Source organism: Cynocephalus volans, chromosome X (genome assembly GCF_027409185.1).
Source record: "Cynocephalus volans isolate mCynVol1 chromosome X, mCynVol1.pri, whole genome shotgun sequence".
NCBI classification, from domain to species: domain Eukaryota; kingdom Metazoa; phylum Chordata; class Mammalia; order Dermoptera; family Cynocephalidae; genus Cynocephalus; species Cynocephalus volans.
The window spans coordinates 81,597,464-81,615,193 of record NC_084478.1 but is presented as its reverse complement, the minus strand read 5'-3'; the positions used below and the strand labels follow the sequence as shown (position 1 = coordinate 81,615,193).

General features: G+C 48.4%; 2 pseudogenes; both read left to right on the top strand.

The window, feature by feature from the left end:
- The first annotated feature begins 1,597 nt into the window (after nt 1-1,597).
- On the top strand, nt 1,598-5,147 carry LOC134368081 (doublesex- and mab-3-related transcription factor C1-like; annotated as a pseudogene).
- A 2,428-nt stretch (nt 5,148-7,575) lies between these two features.
- LOC134368080 (doublesex- and mab-3-related transcription factor C1-like) lies at nt 7,576-11,125 on the top strand (annotated as a pseudogene).
- The last annotated feature ends 6,605 nt before the right edge of the window (nt 11,126-17,730 follow it).

Here is a 17,730-nt window from a genome sequence, read left to right as displayed (position 1 = left end):
TGCATTCACACAAGGTATTTTCCATCCAAAGGGAGACTAGTCTGAGAAACGAGCCTTGGGAAGCACAAAGCTGAACTTCCCCTCAGGAGCTACCAGCTAGTCTAGTAAAGAGAGCACAAGAAGCTACACGGATGTGGAGAGGGCGGAACTGCCGGGCGTGAGCGTCAGTGGATCTCGAAGCTCATTTGTCACCGGCCGCAGAGGTGGGAGGGGGGAAGGGGGAGGTGGAAGGCAGCACTGGAAGCTCATTGGCCTTGTAGGAAGGGCGGGAAAGGTAGCAGAAGCCGGGTTTTCCCTCAGGCCTCTTGTCCCAGCTGATCGATTCCGACCTGCTGTAGGCTTAGGTAAGGCTTTTGACACAGGTTTTCGTCAGGAATACCACCCTTGTTCTCCATGCCTCTTCTTTCCTCCCTCCCTCCTGCTCCGAATCCCCAGCCCCTTCCCCTCTCCTCCACCTCAGTGGGGTATCCCGACCCGCCATGACATCCCACTCAGCCCCTACACTTCCCCACACCCCTTTTGGGAGAACCCTTCGCCCCTGCCCCTGGGACAGGGCTCATGCCCCTGCCTTTTATTCGGAGGTGGGGGAGACAGTGAGTGATCGGGCTTCCTGAGGAGATGGTACACTCCAGGACGGTGGGGTGGAATGGGGTGTGGGGGGTGGGGCGGAGTGTGGTGATGGTGTGTGCTCAAGCACAATCGTTGAAGTGTGGAGAAGAGTATGGAAGATTGTTGGGAGGCTGCAGAGGGAGTGCATGGGTTTGCATGAAAGCAGAGAGGGTGCGTCGGCCCAAGAGAAAAATTAGTTTGATGAGGAGTTGCCGATTGGCTAGATTAAGGCCTGGCACTTCGCAGAGGGCTCAACAAATATCTGTTGAGTAAAGAATGGAGGGAATGAATGAAGGGCTGAATGAAAACAATAATTGAAAGAGGGCTGGGGATCCAGGAGAACATTATGGTTTCATGGGGTGGAAGAGGGTATTCAGCTTAAAGGGGGAGCAAGGGAATAATTAAGATTGCAGTGGGGTGCAAGAAAAGTCAGAATGGAGTGTGAGGGGAAAACTGAACACAGGGCAAACGTGAAACTAATAGAGTTGAGTGTAGGGAGCATAAAATCCTGTGTGGCGAGTGAATGAAGGCAGGAGGTTAGGAAGACTATTGTTGATGTGGATGCCAGAAATAATAGTTGGGTTTGGCAGAATACACGATGATACGCAAGAAGAGGGTGGAGTAACTGTTGAAGGGGGCACGGGAGTACATGTGCATGCTGAAAATGAAATCTATGGCGGAGTGAAGGTAAGCAAGGAGAAGAGCGATCGGCTTGAATGTGTATGCGGCCCATGCTAAGAGTTTCTTGGTGGGGAGGCTATGTATGAGTGGGGCTTCCTGGGAAGGAGGCTATGTGAGTAAGGAGATTGGGGGGAAGGTTAGAGAAAGCCATGGGAGAACAAGGGACGAGGCAATCTGATTCCAGTGGTGAGAGGGATGGAGAAGAAGAATCGAGCCACTTCACATAGGACTTTCCAAGGGCGAAGGAAGTACGTTGGAGGGAGGGCATCACGTGGCCATTCTGACCTCCACTACTGACCCTAGAACCATGGATCCCCAAGAAACACCTGCTGTGCCCTGCTGCTCCTCCAACTTGGAATGCACCACAGGGTGTGAGATCGGAGCCCCATGGGGGGCTGAACTTGTCCCCAGAAGAGCTATAGGCCGCCATGACCACTGCCAGAAGCGTGACATCTCTACCCAAATCAGAGGCCACAAGCGTTTCTGCATCTTCCGGGCCTGCAAGTGTCACAATTGTGCCCTCTTCTGGTGAGTATGCTGTCTGGCAAGGAGAAGGGTCAGGCCTCCTCTAAATGTGACTAACCTTAGACCTGTAATCCCTCACTTTAGGGAACACCGTCGGGTCTTGCCTGCTGTGAGTGCCTTGAAGGAGGAGCAGAGGGCAGCGCTGGCAGAGCCAGCGCACCTGGCTCGAAGACTGAAAAGGAGTGTGGCAGCCCCTGCCAGAGCTCACATCCCTGTCAAGAATTTGGTCATCAAAGGAGTCCTCAGTGAGTATCTCTGGCCAGGGAGGGAGCCTGAGTTTGGGTGGAGGAAGCAGGAGTAATTCTCTCACCAGTTCTATCACTGAATTGCTATGTGGCCTTGGGCAAGTTACTCGCTGGACCTTAGCTCGCCCAAGTGTAAAACATCGTCAACATTATTTACCAAATGTTTGTGGGAATGACAGACCGGGGAGTCGAAAAGGTCCGTGGTGAGATGAGACTTCAGATTGGGGGTGGGCAGAGTGGGGTGGGGCTGAGGGGGAAAGGCTCACCAAAGCTGTCCCTGGTCTTTCACAGCTGGGAAGGTGGACATTGTGCCTCAGCCTGAGGCCCACCCCCACACAACCCCCGAGGAGGTAAGTAGAGTCTGTTGCCAGTGGGGGAGGCTCCCACCCAGCCACTGCCCAGACCCCTTCCACTGTGTCCCAAAGACGTGGGTTCCATCTCCAATCCTACCACCGTCTTGCCATGTGACCTTGGGAAAAAAATCACTTCTCCTCCCCGGCCCTCAGTTTCCCTAGTTGCAAAATGAAAGATAAGACTGTCTGGTCTTCAAGATCTTCAGAGCTCTGGCATTCTGGGCTCCTATCCTCATCCCCAAACATGCCCACACCTCCTCTCTCCATGGCCGACCTGGTACCTGACTCCAACCTGTGCTCTGCGCCCCTGCAGGAGAGCTCCCAAGGGGCTCTGCTCCTCGGCCAGCCCCCAGAACCTCTGTCTCTGCCCTGCACTCCAGTGACCTTGGAGCAGCAACCGATGGCTTCTCTTTCTAGGCAGCCCCACGGGTCCCCTGTCCTGTGCAGCAGGTGAGTAGAGCAAGGTCATGTCTTGTGTTGTTGTGTGCCCACCCTTGTGCTTGATGCTATGGGAGACAGGAGGAGGAAGAGGAGAAGGAGGAGGAGAAGGCAGCATCTCAGGCTAATGGGCAAGACAGGGCTCTCCCAGCTTTGCCATTTCCTACTTGTGAGGCTTTGGACAAGTGAGTTTATGTTTTTGAACCCCCCATTTCCCTATGGGTGTACTGGGGACAATATTCTACACCTATAGCATTGACAAGAGAACTAGCCTGAGGCCTGACACATAGTAGGCCTTCAACTAGTGAAGGCTGTTATTTCACATGAAACAGATAGATGGGATAGAAGGTCCTGCTGAAAAGTAGGGCCATGATGGCGACGGCCACAGAGGACCAGGGGAAAGCCCAGAGGCCGTTAGAGAAGGCTTCCTGGAGATGAGGCAAACTTGTCCGTCAAGACCCATGGGGATTGGACAGTATGGAGGCGAGAACCAGTCCCTGAACCGGGACAGTAATCACATCTCTGCAGGTGCTTTGCAGGTAAAAGCACGGACACCTGTGTGATTTTCCATACTCTTCGCTGTTGCCCCAGGAGGAAAAAAGCTGGCAGAAATTAGTGTCTCACAAAAGATATAGAAAAAAGAGGTATGGAAAAGAAAACAGGCCAAGCAGGAGAAGAGGCTTGCCCAAGCCACGGCAGTGGCTCAGCAGGCATTCGGATTCCCACATCCAGATATTGCAGAATCCTTCCCCTCTCTCTGTTGACTGGTGCTATGTGTCTGCCACAGGGTTTAATCCCCTGGCCTCTCCTCTCCTTGTTTCTAGATGCTCAGCGCTGATCCTGCAGCCCAGTGCCACCCTTGACTCTCTTCTACTGCAGCCACAGGTCCTGGAAGAGTAGTGGGGTCCAGAACCCTGGGAGGGGCCGAACTTAGTGAATGGAAAGAACAGAAGACCTCGGGGGTTGGGAGGGGGTGCGGGCTCTCTAGAACTGGAGGCTTCAGAGGCACTTGTCGCGTTGGAAGGAGGTATGGTTTCCCAGCCCCCATTCTCTCAAGCCCTTTCCTTTGCAGGCCGCTACAGCATCTGACCAGGCTTTGGCTTCTGCCTCCTCAGAGTGGCAGCGGAAGCTGGAGGCTGTCGAGGCTCTGCTGAGTCTGAGACACTCTTTTCAGACCCCTTCTGACTCCATCTCCCTCCACCAGGCCTGTGACCCACCAGGTAGCCTGCTCCTTGAGAGGACACGGGGTGGGGATGGTTGGGAATTGGGGGTTGTTGTGGTAAGCAGGTTCTAACTGGGAAATCAGGGTCGGTGGACTGAACCTCCTTGGAGCCAGCTACCCAAGCTCCTCAGTCTAACTCCTGAGATGGTCGTTGAGAACTGCTCAGTGAATCTTTAGTTTATCGAACTTTGTGCCCTTGTCCAGTGCCCTTCGTGCAGAGGTTGAGCGCCCTTTAGTCGAGAAACAAGGAAACTGAGGCCCTGAGAGTGGCAGGGACTTGCCCTAGGGCATGCAGCACACATGTTAGGTGGAAGAACCAGGTCTCCCGACTCTCCGCCCAAGGCTCTCTATCGAGACCCCTGAAGTCTTCTGTGGCCTGGGGAGGACATACAGAGGTGATAAGGGCCTAGTCTGGAAGGAGGTCTGGTCCCTGCCTTCAAGAAACTTCCAGCCTAGATGTGGAGCCTGGATGCCTGTACCGCCTGTGTTTTGTGGCTAAATCTCAATGGTGTGCCCAGAGAGGAAGGGCTGGAGGAGCCCTGAGGGAAGATAAACTCCTGGGAAGGCTGAGAGGGAAGGCTTGGTATTCCAAGACCAAAATGGTGGATGGGGCATGGTGTGTGAGTGAAGAGGCAACCCTGGAGGAACTAATGGAACAGAGGGAAATGGGGCTGGAGAGTCTACCAATCACGGACCAGCAGCTGTGGGTGACGAGGAGCCAGGCAACGCTTCTGAGCGAGGGAGGAGCATATTCAGAGACCCCAGCCTTGAGGAAAGAGACGTGGTGGCTGTGATGGAGGGATTGGGGAAGGCGAGAGGGGTGATGAGGAAATCAGAGAGGAAGAGGTCTGTGCAGTAGCCCAGGTGACAAATCTTCAGTTGGGTAGGACAAAAAAAGAGGGGACAGCCAGGAGGGGATATGGATGTGACCTGGCTCTGGCCTCTTCTTTTCTGTCTATAGCTTCTGCTGAAGAAAGAGGACTCCAGCCTCCCAGTCGCTCTATCGGACCCAGGCCAGACAGCTCCACCTCACTGTCTATTGGATATCTGTGATGCATGTCCCTCTTGCGCTAGGAGCAAAGAGAAGGAGGCCTCACTAAACCACGGCCTACCCTGTTTCTGAATGTGCGAAATGGTTAATGTGCAAAATGCTTCACATCTTTTTTCTTTTTTTTTTTAAGCCTTTAGGTGTTTTATAAGCTTTCACATCCCTTTAATTATATGGAGCAATTCCTTGACTGAGCGTGGATTTTCTTGTACCTCCATCCCACCTTACTCCTTTGGATGCTGGGGCCTTTCCAATGACTCTTACAAAAACAGGATTGTGCTACCCAGAGGAATGGAAATCATCAAGTCGAAGGTATACCTGTTCCCCAATGTTCATCGCAACACTCTTTACAATAGCCAAGAGTTGTAACCAGCCCAAATGTCCACCATCAGATGAGTGGATACGGAAAATGTGGTACATCTACACAATGAAATACTACTCAGCTATAAAAACGAATGAAATACTGCCATTTGCAACAACATGGATGGACCTTGAGAGAATTATATTAAGTGAAACGAGTCAGGCACAGAAAGAGAAATACCACATGTTCTCACTTATTGGTGAGAGCTAAATATTAATATATAATTCACACACACACACACACACAAAAAAAAAAAACCGGGGAGGGGGGAGAAGATATAACAACCACAATTACTTGAAGTTGATGTGACAAGCAAACAGAGGGGACATCGGTGGGGGGAGGGGGGAGGGGAGAGGGAGGAGGGAGGGAGGTTTTGGTGAGGGGCAACAATAATCAGCCACAATGTATATCGACAAAATAAAATTAAAAAAAAAAAAGAAGTCATGCTGAATTTTGAAAAGGTCAATTCCAGAATACCAAGTCCATGAGTTAAAAATGCATTCACACAAGGTATTTTCCATCCAAAGGGAGACTAGTCTGAGAAACGAGCCTTGGGAAGCACAAAGCTGAACTTCCCCTCAGGAGCTACCGGCTAGTCTAGTAAAGAGAGCACAAGAAGCTACACGGATGTGGAGAGGGCGGAACTGCCGGGCGTGAGCGTCAGTGGATCTCGAAGCTCATTTGTCACCGGCCGCAGAGGTGGGAGGGGGGAAGGGGGAGGTGGAAGGCAGCACTGGAAGCTCATTGGCCTTGTAGGAAGGGCGGGAAAGGTAGCAGAAGCCGGGTTTTCCCTCAGGCCTCTTGTCCCAGCTGATCGATTCCGACCTGCTGTAGGCTTAGGTAAGGCTTTTGACACAGGTTTTCGTCAGGAATACCACCCTTGTTCTCCATGCCTCTTCTTTCCTCCCTCCCTCCTGCTCCGAATCCCCAGCCCCTTCCCCTCTCCTCCACCTCAGTGGGGTATCCCGACCCGCCATGACATCCCACTCAGCCCCTACACTTCCCCACACCCCTTTTGGGAGAACCCTTCGCCCCTGCCCCTGGGACAGGGCTCATGCCCCTGCCTTTTATTCGGAGGTGGGGGAGACAGTGAGTGATCGGGCTTCCTGAGGAGATGGTACACTCCAGGACGGTGGGGTGGAATGGGGTGTGGGGGGTGGGGCGGAGTGTGGTGATGGTGTGTGCTCAAGCACAATCGTTGAAGTGTGGAGAAGAGTATGGAAGATTGTTGGGAGGCTGCAGAGGGAGTGCATGGGTTTGCATGAAAGCAGAGAGGGTGCGTCGGCCCAAGAGAAAAATTAGTTTGATGAGGAGTTGCCGATTGGCTAGATTAAGGCCTGGCACTTTGCAGAGGGCTCAACAAATATCTGTTGAGTAAAGAATGGAGGGAATGAATGAAGGGCTGAATGAAAACAATAATTGAAAGAGGGCTGGGGATCCAGGAGAACATTATGGTTTCATGGGGTGGAAGAGGGTATTCAGCTTAAAGGGGGAGCAAGGGAATAATTAAGATTGCAGTGGGGTGCAAGAAAAGTCAGAATGGAGTGTGAGGGGAAAACTGAACACAGGGCAAACGTGAAACTAATAGAGTTGAGTGTAGGGAGCATAAAATCCTGTGTGGCGAGTGAATGAAGGCAGGAGGTTAGGAAGACTATTGTTGATGTGGATGCCAGAAATAATAGTTGGGTTTGGCAGAATACACGATGATACGCAAGAAGAGGGTGGAGTAACTGTTGAAGGGGGCACGGGAGTACATGTGCATGCTGAAAATGAAATCTATGGCGGAGTGAAGGTAAGCAAGGAGAAGAGCGATCGGCTTGAATGTGTATGCGGCCCATGCTAAGAGTTTCTTGGTGGGGAGGCTATGTATGAGTGGGGCTTCCTGGGAAGGAGGCTATGTGAGTAAGGAGATTGGGGGGAAGGTTAGAGAAAGCCATGGGAGAACAAGGGAGGAGGCAATCTGATTCCAGTGGTGAGAGGGATGGAGAAGAAGAATCGAGCCACTTCACATAGGACTTTCCAAGGGCGAAGGAAGTACGTTGGAGGGAGGGCATCACGTGGCCATTCTGACCTCCACTACTGACCCTAGAACCATGGATCCCCAAGAAACACCTGCTGTGCCCTGCTGCTCCTCCAACTTGGAATGCACCACAGGGTGTGAGATCGGAGCCCCATGGGGGGCTGAACTTGTCCCCAGAAGAGCTATAGGCCGCCATGACCACTGCCAGAAGCGTGACATCTCTACCCAAATCAGAGGCCACAAGCGTTTCTGCATCTTCCGGGCCTGCAAGTGTCACAATTGTGCCCTCTTCTGGTGAGTATGCTGTCTGGCAAGGAGAAGGGTCAGGCCTCCTCTAAATGTGACTAACCTTAGACCTGTAATCCCTCACTTTAGGGAACACCGTCGGGTCTTGCCTGCTGTGAGTGCCTTGAAGGAGGAGCAGAGGGCAGCGCTGGCAGAGCCAGCGCACCTGGCTCGAAGACTGAAAAGGAGTGTGGCAGCCCCTGCCAAAGCTCACATCCCTGTCAAGAATTTGGTCATCAAAGGAGTCCTCAGTGAGTATCTCTGGCCAGGGAGGGAGCCTGAGTTTGGGTGGAGGAAGCAGGAGTAATTCTCTCACCAGTTCTATCACTGAATTGCTATGTGGCCTTGGGCAAGTTACTCGCTGGACCTTAGCTCGCCCAAGTGTAAAACATCGTCAACATTATTTACCAAATGTTTGTGGGAATGACAGACCGGGGAGTCGAAAAGGTCCATGGTGAGATGAGACTTCAGATTGGGGGTGGGCAGAGTGGGGTGGGGCTGAGGGGGAAAGGCTCACCAAAGCTGTCCCTGGTCTTTCACAGCTGGGAAGGTGGACATTGTGCCTCAGCCTGAGGCCCACCCCCACACAACCCCCGAGGAGGTAAGTAGAGTCTGTTGCCAGTGGGGGAGGCTCCCACCCAGCCACTGCCCAGACCCCTTCCACTGTGTCCCAAAGACGTGGGTTCCATCTCCAATCCTACCACCGTCTTGCCATGTGACCTTGGGAAAAAAATCACTTCTCCTCCCCGGCCCTCAGTTTCCCTAGTTGCAAAATGAAAGATAAGACTGTCTGGTCTTCAAGATCTTCAGAGCTCTGGCATTCTGGGCTCCTATCCTCATCCCCAAACATGCCCACACCTCCTCTCTCCATGGCCGACCTGGTACCTGACTCCAACCTGTGCTCTGCGCCCCTGCAGGAGAGCTCCCAAGGGGCTCTGCTCCTCGGCCAGCCCCCAGAACCTCTGTCTCTGCCCTGCACTCCAGTGACCTTGGAGCAGCAACCGATGGCTTCTCTTTCTAGGCAGCCCCACGGGTCCCCTGTCCTGTGCAGCAGGTGAGTAGAGCAAGGTCATGTCTTGTGTTGTTGTGTGCCCACCCTTGTGCTTGATGCTATGGGAGACAGGAGGAGGAAGAGGAGAAGGAGGAGGAGAAGGCAGCATCTCAGGCTAATGGGCAAGACAGGGCTCTCCCAGCTTTGCCATTTCCTACTTGTGAGGCTTTGGACAAGTGAGTTTATGTTTTTGAACCCCCCATTTCCCTATGGGTGTACTGGGGACAATATTCTACACCTATAGCATTGACAAGAGAACTAGCCTGAGGCCTGACACATAGTAGGCCTTCAACTAGTGAAGGCTGTTATTTCACATGAAACAGATAGATGGGATAGAAGGTCCTGCTGAAAAGTAGGGCCATGATGGCGACGGCCACAGAGGACCAGGGGAAAGCCCAGAGGCCGTTAGAGAAGGCTTCCTGGAGATGAGGCAAACTTGTCCGTCAAGACCCATGGGGATTGGACAGTATGGAGGCGAGAACCAGTCCCTGAACCGGGACAGTAATCACATCTCTGCAGGTGCTTTGCAGGTAAAAGCACGGACACCTGTGTGATTTTCCATACTCTTCGCTGTTGCCCCAGGAGGAAAAAAGCTGGCAGAAATTAGTGTCTCACAAAAGATATAGAAAAAAGAGGTATGGAAAAGAAAACAGGCCAAGCAGGAGAAGAGGCTTGCCCAAGCCACGGCAGTGGCTCAGCAGGCATTCGGATTCCCACATCCAGATATTGCAGAATCCTTCCCCTCTCTCTGTTGACTGGTGCTATGTGTCTGCCACAGGGTTTAATCCCCTGGCCTCTCCTCTCCTTGTTTCTAGATGCTCAGCGCTGATCCTGCAGCCCAGTGCCACCCTTGACTCTCTTCTACTGCAGCCACAGGTCCTGGAAGAGTAGTGGGGTCCAGAACCCTGGGAGGGGCCGAACTTAGTGAATGGAAAGAACAGAAGACCTCGGGGGTTGGGAGGGGGTGCGGGCTCTCTAGAACTGGAGGCTTCAGAGGCACTTGTCGCGTTGGAAGGAGGTATGGTTTCCCAGCCCCCATTCTCTCAAGCCCTTTCCTTTGCAGGCCGCTACAGCATCTGACCAGGCTTTGGCTTCTGCCTCCTCAGAGTGGCAGCGGAAGCTGGAGGCTGTCGAGGCTCTGCTGAGTCTGAGACACTCTTTTCAGACCCCTTCTGACTCCATCTCCCTCCACCAGGCCTGTGACCCACCAGGTAGCCTGCTCCTTGAGAGGACACGGGGTGGGGATGGTTGGGAATTGGGGGTTGTTGTGGTAAGCAGGTTCTAACTGGGAAATCAGGGTCGGTGGACTGAACCTCCTTGGAGCCAGCTACCCAAGCTCCTCAGTCTAACTCCTGAGATGGTCGTTGAGAACTGCTCAGTGAATCTTTAGTTTATCGAACTTTGTGCCCTTGTCCAGTGCCCTTCGTGCAGAGGTTGAGCGCCCTTTAGTCGAGAAACAAGGAAACTGAGGCCCTGAGAGTGGCAGGGACTTGCCCTAGGGCATGCAGCACACATGTTAGGTGGAAGAACCAGGTCTCCCGACTCTCCGCCCAAGGCTCTCTATCGAGACCCCTGAAGTCTTCTGTGGCCTGGGGAGGACATACAGAGGTGATAAGGGCCTAGTCTGGAAGGAGGTCTGGTCCCTGCCTTCAAGAAACTTCCAGCCTAGATGTGGAGCCTGGATGCCTGTACCGCCTGTGTTTTGTGGCTAAATCTCAATGGCGTGCCCAGAGAGGAAGGGCTGGAGGAGCCCTGAGGGAAGATAAACTCCTGGGAAGGCTGAGAGGGAAGGCTTGGTATTCCAAGACCAAAATGGTGGATGGGGCATGGTGTGTGAGTGAAGAGGCAACCCTGGAGGAACTAATGGAACAGAGGGAAATGGGGCTGGAGAGTCTACCAATCACGGACCAGCAGCTGTGGGTGACGAGGAGCCAGGCAACGCTTCTGAGCGAGGGAGGAGCATATTCAGAGACCCCAGCCTTGAGGAAAGAGACGTGGTGGCTGTGATGGAGGGACTGGGGAAGGCGAGAGGGGTGATGAGGAAATCAGTGAGGAAGAGGTTTGTGCAATAGTCCAGGTGACAAATCTTCAGTTGGGTAGGACAAAAAAAGAGGGGACAGCCAGGAGGGGACATGGATGTGACCTGGCTCTGGCCTCTTCTTTTCTGTCTATAGCTTCTGCTGAAGAAAGAGGACTCCAGCCTCCCAGTCGCTCTATCGGACCCAGGCCAGACAGCTCCACCTCACTGTCTATTGGATATCTGTGATGCATGTCCCTCTTGCGCTAGGAGCCAAGAGAAGGAGGCCTCACTAAAGCACGGCCTACCCTGTTTCTGAATGTGCGAAATGGTTAATGTGCAAAATGCTTCACATCTTTTTTTTTTTTTTAAGCCTTTAGGTGTTTTATAAGCTTTCACATCCCTTTAATTATATGGAGCAATTCCTTGACTGAGCGTGGATTTTCTTGTACCTCCATCCCACCTTACTCCTTTGGATGCTGGGGCCTTTCCAATGACTCTTATAAAAACAGGATTGTGCTACCCAGAGGAATGGAAATCATCAAGTCGAAGGTATACCTGTTCCCCAATGTTCATCGCAACACTCTTTACAATAGCCAAGAGTTGTAACCAGCCCAAATGTCCACCATCAGATGAGTGGATACGGAAAATGTGGTACATCTACACAATGGAATACTACTCAGCTATAAAAACGAGTTAAATACTGCCATTTGCAACAACATGGATGGACCTTGAGAGAATTATATTAAGTGAAACGAGTCAGGCACAGAAAGAGAAATACCACATGTTCTCACTTATTGGTGAGAGCTAAAAATTAATATATAATTCACACACACACACACACACACACAGACACACACACACACACACAAAAAAACCCGGGGGGTGGGGAAGAATATATAACAACCACAACTACTTTAAGTTGATGCGACAAGCAAGCAGAAAGGACATTGTTGGTGGGGAGGCGGGAAGGGAGGAGGGAGGGAGGTTTGGGTGAGGGGCAACAATAATCAGCCACAATGTATATCGACATTATAAAATTTAAAAAAAAAAAACCAAAACAACAAAACAGGATTGTGCTATGTAAGTTGATCAGTCTCTGAACGGGGTTCTGTGTGAGTTTATTCATCACAGTTTTTATTTTTCTTGTGATCGCGGACATACCTGTGCACTCACATACCTATCCATGCATGTGGAAACATGAGGATGCTTTCGCTTTGTGTCTAGGTTTGTGTGCGTGAACAAATAACAAACCCTTGTTTTTGTAAGGCACTGAGATATACGGGCTCTTTGTCACCACAGTATAACCAACACTGTCATGACCCTAGCAGACTTGTTCATTGCACGTTTTAAACTGAAAACCACCTTATTCAATAACTGGGATTTTAAAAACATAGCTAGATAAGAAAATGGTAGAGGAAGAAAAGTAGGATATCTATTTGTTGAGCAATTAAGTACCTACCCTCTGCCTGGCATAGACTTTTCCAGTTGTCCAGAGAGCCACAAATCGTAATGCCTACAGGATATCGCAGATGTCAATGAGTAGGGCAGGCCAGATGGTCTCTGGTGAGCTAACAGTGCATGTTCTACCTAAGGGGGCAGCTGCTGCTTGGCCCTGGCCAATTGTTGCCATGCAGGAATGCGGACTCATTGTTGCCAAATCGACCTATTTTTCAAGAGAAGATGGAATTCTAGATTTCTATGTAAAATTACTCAATTTGTAAACGCTGGCTCAGGTTTCTTCTTTTAGCCCTCTATGTGGGCCCAATCAAACATCAACCCAGGACAGCTTTGGCTGATGGAATGCTAGTTTGATTCTAGTCCAATGTGAATTTTACAGTGGAGGAAACAGGCCAATCACAAAGGGAAGACTCAAAGTGAGGAAATGAATTAGACCCAGACCCCACTTTTGAAGGACCCATGAAATATGAGGAGTCACTGCCTTTTATTTATTCTGTGCTCACTATGTGCTGAGCACTTACAGCCTCATAGCAACTCTGCAAGCTAAGCATTATTATTTCCATCTTTCGGATGAGGAAACATGCTCAAAGGGTGAAAGTGACTTGCACAAGTGTTTTCTGGGAAATTTTTAGCCAAAAATTGGGGAAGACTCCCTTGTCTTTCCCTAAATTAGCCACTTATTTATAATTTTATATAGCATTGAATGAAAGATTCAAAACTTGAGGCAGCAGACATTAGTCAGAAGGGTTTTTCAAAAGTAGTTCCTCTGTTTCCTACTCTAGGTAACAATATGTAGTCATTGATCACAGCTTCCTTCCCTACACTTGTTTCCCAGTCCTGTGCTGAAGTTCCAAACAAGTTAAGAACTGGAGACCCCCACCAGGCAGACAGAAAGTTCAATTGGACACACATGGACATGGACTCTTCCCTATGCTGTTACCTCCCTCCTTCTTCCCTTCGTCTTTTTCACCCAAGAAGATTGATGGTGATGACATCCAATTACAACTTGTCCTTTCTTTTCTGCGGCCTTGAAAAGTCAGGATTCTTATGTTCTCTATCCGATGGCAGAGAAACAAACATGCAAAATCCCTCAGGACTTGGAGTAAGACTGAGGACAATCTCATGCCTTCCGTCCTTCCCCAAAGTGATCTGTCACTTGAATAAATGATCCCCAAACCTCTCTTTCTCCAGTGACAGATGGACAAGTCCACATATTCCTGGAGGATGGAAACAGCAGTACCTGAAAAGGAAGAAGATCCTGTGATACAATTGTGTCCTAGGCACACCACAGTCCCATAGCTGACTTGAGTAAAAGACAAAGTATATTTTGGTTAAGGATGTGGCATGAGAAGAGGGAGGAACAGAGAAATACAAGGGTAATTCAAAAAGTTCATGTAAGGATTTGTACTGTCTCTCAATTCCATTTTTCCATGAACCACCATAAAGTGAGAAACACTGAGGGAAGAAGTGACAGACGTTGTGGGAAGGAGTGAGACCCTTCTCCCTGCACCTCTTCACTTTTCTGAGGCCCACCACCCTTTTCTGTACAGGGCTTTGTAGACCTGACACTGGTGACACACACACGCGCGCACACAAACACACACACACACACACACACACACACTGCTCTGTAACTTGGTTTTTTGGGAAGCTGGCCAGTAAGGGGATCCGAACCGATGACCTTGGGGTTATAAGGCTGTATTCTAGCCAACTGAGCTAATCGGGCAGCCCTGCTCTGTAACTTTTTATAAAGTCTCTTCATGGCATATTTTGGGCATCTTAAGACATCTTCGTAAATGTTAAATATCAAACGTTTTTTGTGTACTTTGTCGTGTACTACCGCAGTTCACAGATTTAAATCATCACTGTATAGAGCACTCTGAGTTACGTCTTGACTCTTGTATGTTAGGTAACAATATTGGTTAGATCTGAGTATATCCACCACATCAGAGTATCTGCAGAGCAGATGGATCAATTTCAAGAAGCAGCGTGCAAGTAAAGGTTTAGCAACAGGCTCTCAGGGGGAAAGGGGTTGGGGGAAATGCCCTAAGTTGTCACATTTGCTGATGTCAGGATACCAAAGTGGTGTCAATGAATGCAGAGTTGGGAAGAGATGTATTTTCACCACGCAGATACAGTAAATGTAAATAACCTCAAGGACATTGATAATAGTAAAATGTAGGAAAATAATTGGGGATTGATGAGTTTCGAGCATGCGTTATGTCTGTCTTCTATGTAATGGATGTGATTGTTAGTTTATATAATTTAGTTTTTATTAATGGCCGTATTTTACAACTGGCTCACAAAAGTCCTGACAAGTTAACAGTTGGCTCTTATGCTCCAGTAAAAACCAGCTCCAGCACTCCACTTCTTTCAACCCCTGGCCAGGAAGAATTCTCTTCCCAAGTAGGTTCCACTAATACTGCAGGGCCACAAAGGGCTGCTACTACTGGTTTCTTACCAAGAACAGCCTAAAGTGTGTGGCAAAGTATTATTTTTTAGTGAAAACTGGAAAGATCTTGGACAAATACTGAGCAAAATAAATACTCGAAAGCATTTATGTGGGAATGTGGGTCTTGGAGGGGGCCAAAGTTGGGTAGAGTTGAGTGGTAGGGACATAAGAATTAGAAAAACACATACAGGGGTATATTCAGCAGATTTCTTAAAGGCTAAAGGAATGGGGGCGACTCATGTTACCTGGCCATTGGACCTGTATCTCTCATTAGAGAGACAGACGTTCATTACTCTCCCTCCTCCTGCTTATATAAATGTTGCATAAGCTACACAATCTTCTCCACCTTGCCTTTTTTCACTTAAGAATATACCTTGAGGCTACTTGCTTGCGAAGTTGAGAACAGTGATATTCCAGTGAATGGATGTATTGAGCACACTATAATGCGTCGTCTGAAGTATTTAAAGCCACACATGCAGAAAAAGTTTCTAAAAACTCTACTTGCTCCCCACATTGAAAACTGTGTTATTTCAGGGAACAAAATGTGGTAGCCAAAGTGCGATGCATGTGAAGTGTTTAAAGACACATGATTTTAAGAAATTACTATAAATGAAGAAAGAAAACTCAAAATCACTCTATAGTGTTTTGTAGAGACATCCCTCATTCTTCTCAATAGATAGAGAGTACTCCACCGTGTGAATGTACCATAGCTTTGTTAACTAGTCTTCTATTGACAGACACTTTAGTTGTTTTTATTCTTGTTATTACAAATATTGCTGCAATGAATAGCCTTGTGACATAATCTTTACTAGTTTTTAATCACTATATCTTTGGCATTTATCCATAGATGTACTATTGCTACTTAAGGAATAAAAACACGAGTTATCTTTCTCATTACTGTCAAAACCCCCTTCATAAAGGTTGTGCCACTTGCCTTTTCCCCATCAATATCTGAAAGAGAAAGTTTTCCCAGAGTCTCACCAGTAGTGTTACCAGACTTGAATTTTGCCCACCTCTTGGCGTTAAATGATATATCGGTACATATTTTTACTTGCATTTCCCTTGATACGAGCAAGGTTGCACATCTTTTGCATATGGTTAAGAGCCATTCCTGTTTTATTTTTTCTTATGGGCTGTCAGTTCAGTTTATATTTTTGGCCTTTTTTTTTTCTTTTCAAAAATGTTCTTTATGTCTTAGAGATATATTAGGGCATTAGCTTTTTTTTCTCTGACATAAGTTGCAAATAATTTTCCCTGTTTGTCATGTATCTTTTTACCATGGCTGTGATGTTTTTTTTTTTCTTTTTGCTGTGCAAAAGCATTTTATGTTTATTTAGTCAACATTATCAACAGCTTGCCTTATTTCTTCTGAATTTTCAGTCATAGCTGGGAAAGATTTCCCATTCTTGAGGTAGAGAGAAACATGTCCTGTAAGTGCCTATGTGGTTTCATTCTTTACATTTTAAATTCCAGTCCATTTAAAATTCATCCTCTTATATGATGTGAGGAAGAAATGAAGTTATTCCAAACTTCCCCATGGGAGTGAAATCAGCATGGTGGCAGTTAAGGAAGCTGCAGGCCCTGCTTCCTCCACAGAGACGTTGAGTTGAAAACAATATACGGACTAGAATACCTCTACAAGAGCCGCAGCGATCAGTTGAGAAGCTTCATTCAGCACACAGGCCACTGAAAAACCAAGAATGGATTTCAGCAAAATAGGGAGGAAAATTCCCGGTGTTTGGCCCACTTGTTTGTGCCCCTCGTCCTGTCTGGCACAGCGTGGAGCAACCGGGAAGAAATTTCTAATACTGGGATCCTCCTTTGGAACGGAGATGAAAGAGTGGACAGTGATCTAATGTTCTGGCTTGGCTGGGCGCTGCTGGAGGGACTGGCTTCTGTCTCATGAAGGCTGAAGCAACCTGAGGCAGAGCTTGGAAGCTCCTGAAAACAGAGGAGAGTAGCACGTTAGAGCTGCAGTAATGCAGGCAGAAGCCAGGAGGAGCAAGAGATCAGAAAAGGTTTGAGAGGTCCTAGACCCTCCAGCCAACTGGTGAAGGTCTTCCTATGCACCGAGCCATTATGCAAAGACTGGGAGAGGTGGTTATTTTCTCAAATGCCCAAATCCCAACATAAGATTGCAAGGCATACATATCAACAGGGAAACATGGCTCCGTCAAAGAAATAAAACAAAACTCCAGGAGCCAACCCTTAAAAAACGCAGGTCTATGAGCTGCCTGACAAAGAATCTAAAATACCTGTCATAAACATGTCCAATGAGCTAAAAGCACAGACAGACAACTGAATAAAATCGGAAAAAATATGCACGAACACAATGAGAATATTGACAAAGAAATAAGAACTACAAAAAAGAGCCATGCAGATTGTGGAGATAAATACAATAATTTAACTGAAAAATTCATTAACAACACACTTGATAGGGCAGAAAAAAACTATTATCAAACTTGAAAACAGGTCATTTTAAATCATTGAGTCAGAGGAGCAAAAGAAAAAAAGGCTGAATTAAAGTGAAAAGAGCCTAAAACTTATGGGACTACTATCAGGTGGACCAGTACATGCACTATGGTAATCTCAGTAGAGAAAGAGATGGAGAGTGCCCACTTGACGAAGTAATGACTGAAAACTTCTCAAGTCTGGGGAAAGAAATGGACCTACACATGCAAGAAGCTCAAATAACTCCAACAAGTTTAAATCAAGAGAATCACTCTGAGACACATTATACTCAAACTAACTAAAGTTTATAGACAGGGAGATAATCTCAAAAGCAGCAAGAGAAAAGCATTTTGTCACATACGAGACTGATTCCATAAGATTATCAGTGGGTTTCTGGGCAAAAACTTTGCAGACCAGAAGGGAGTGGAAAGATATAGTCAAAGTGCTTAAATTAAAAAACAAAAAAACAAAAAACTTTTGACAAAGAACACTGACTCTGGAACAATGGTTC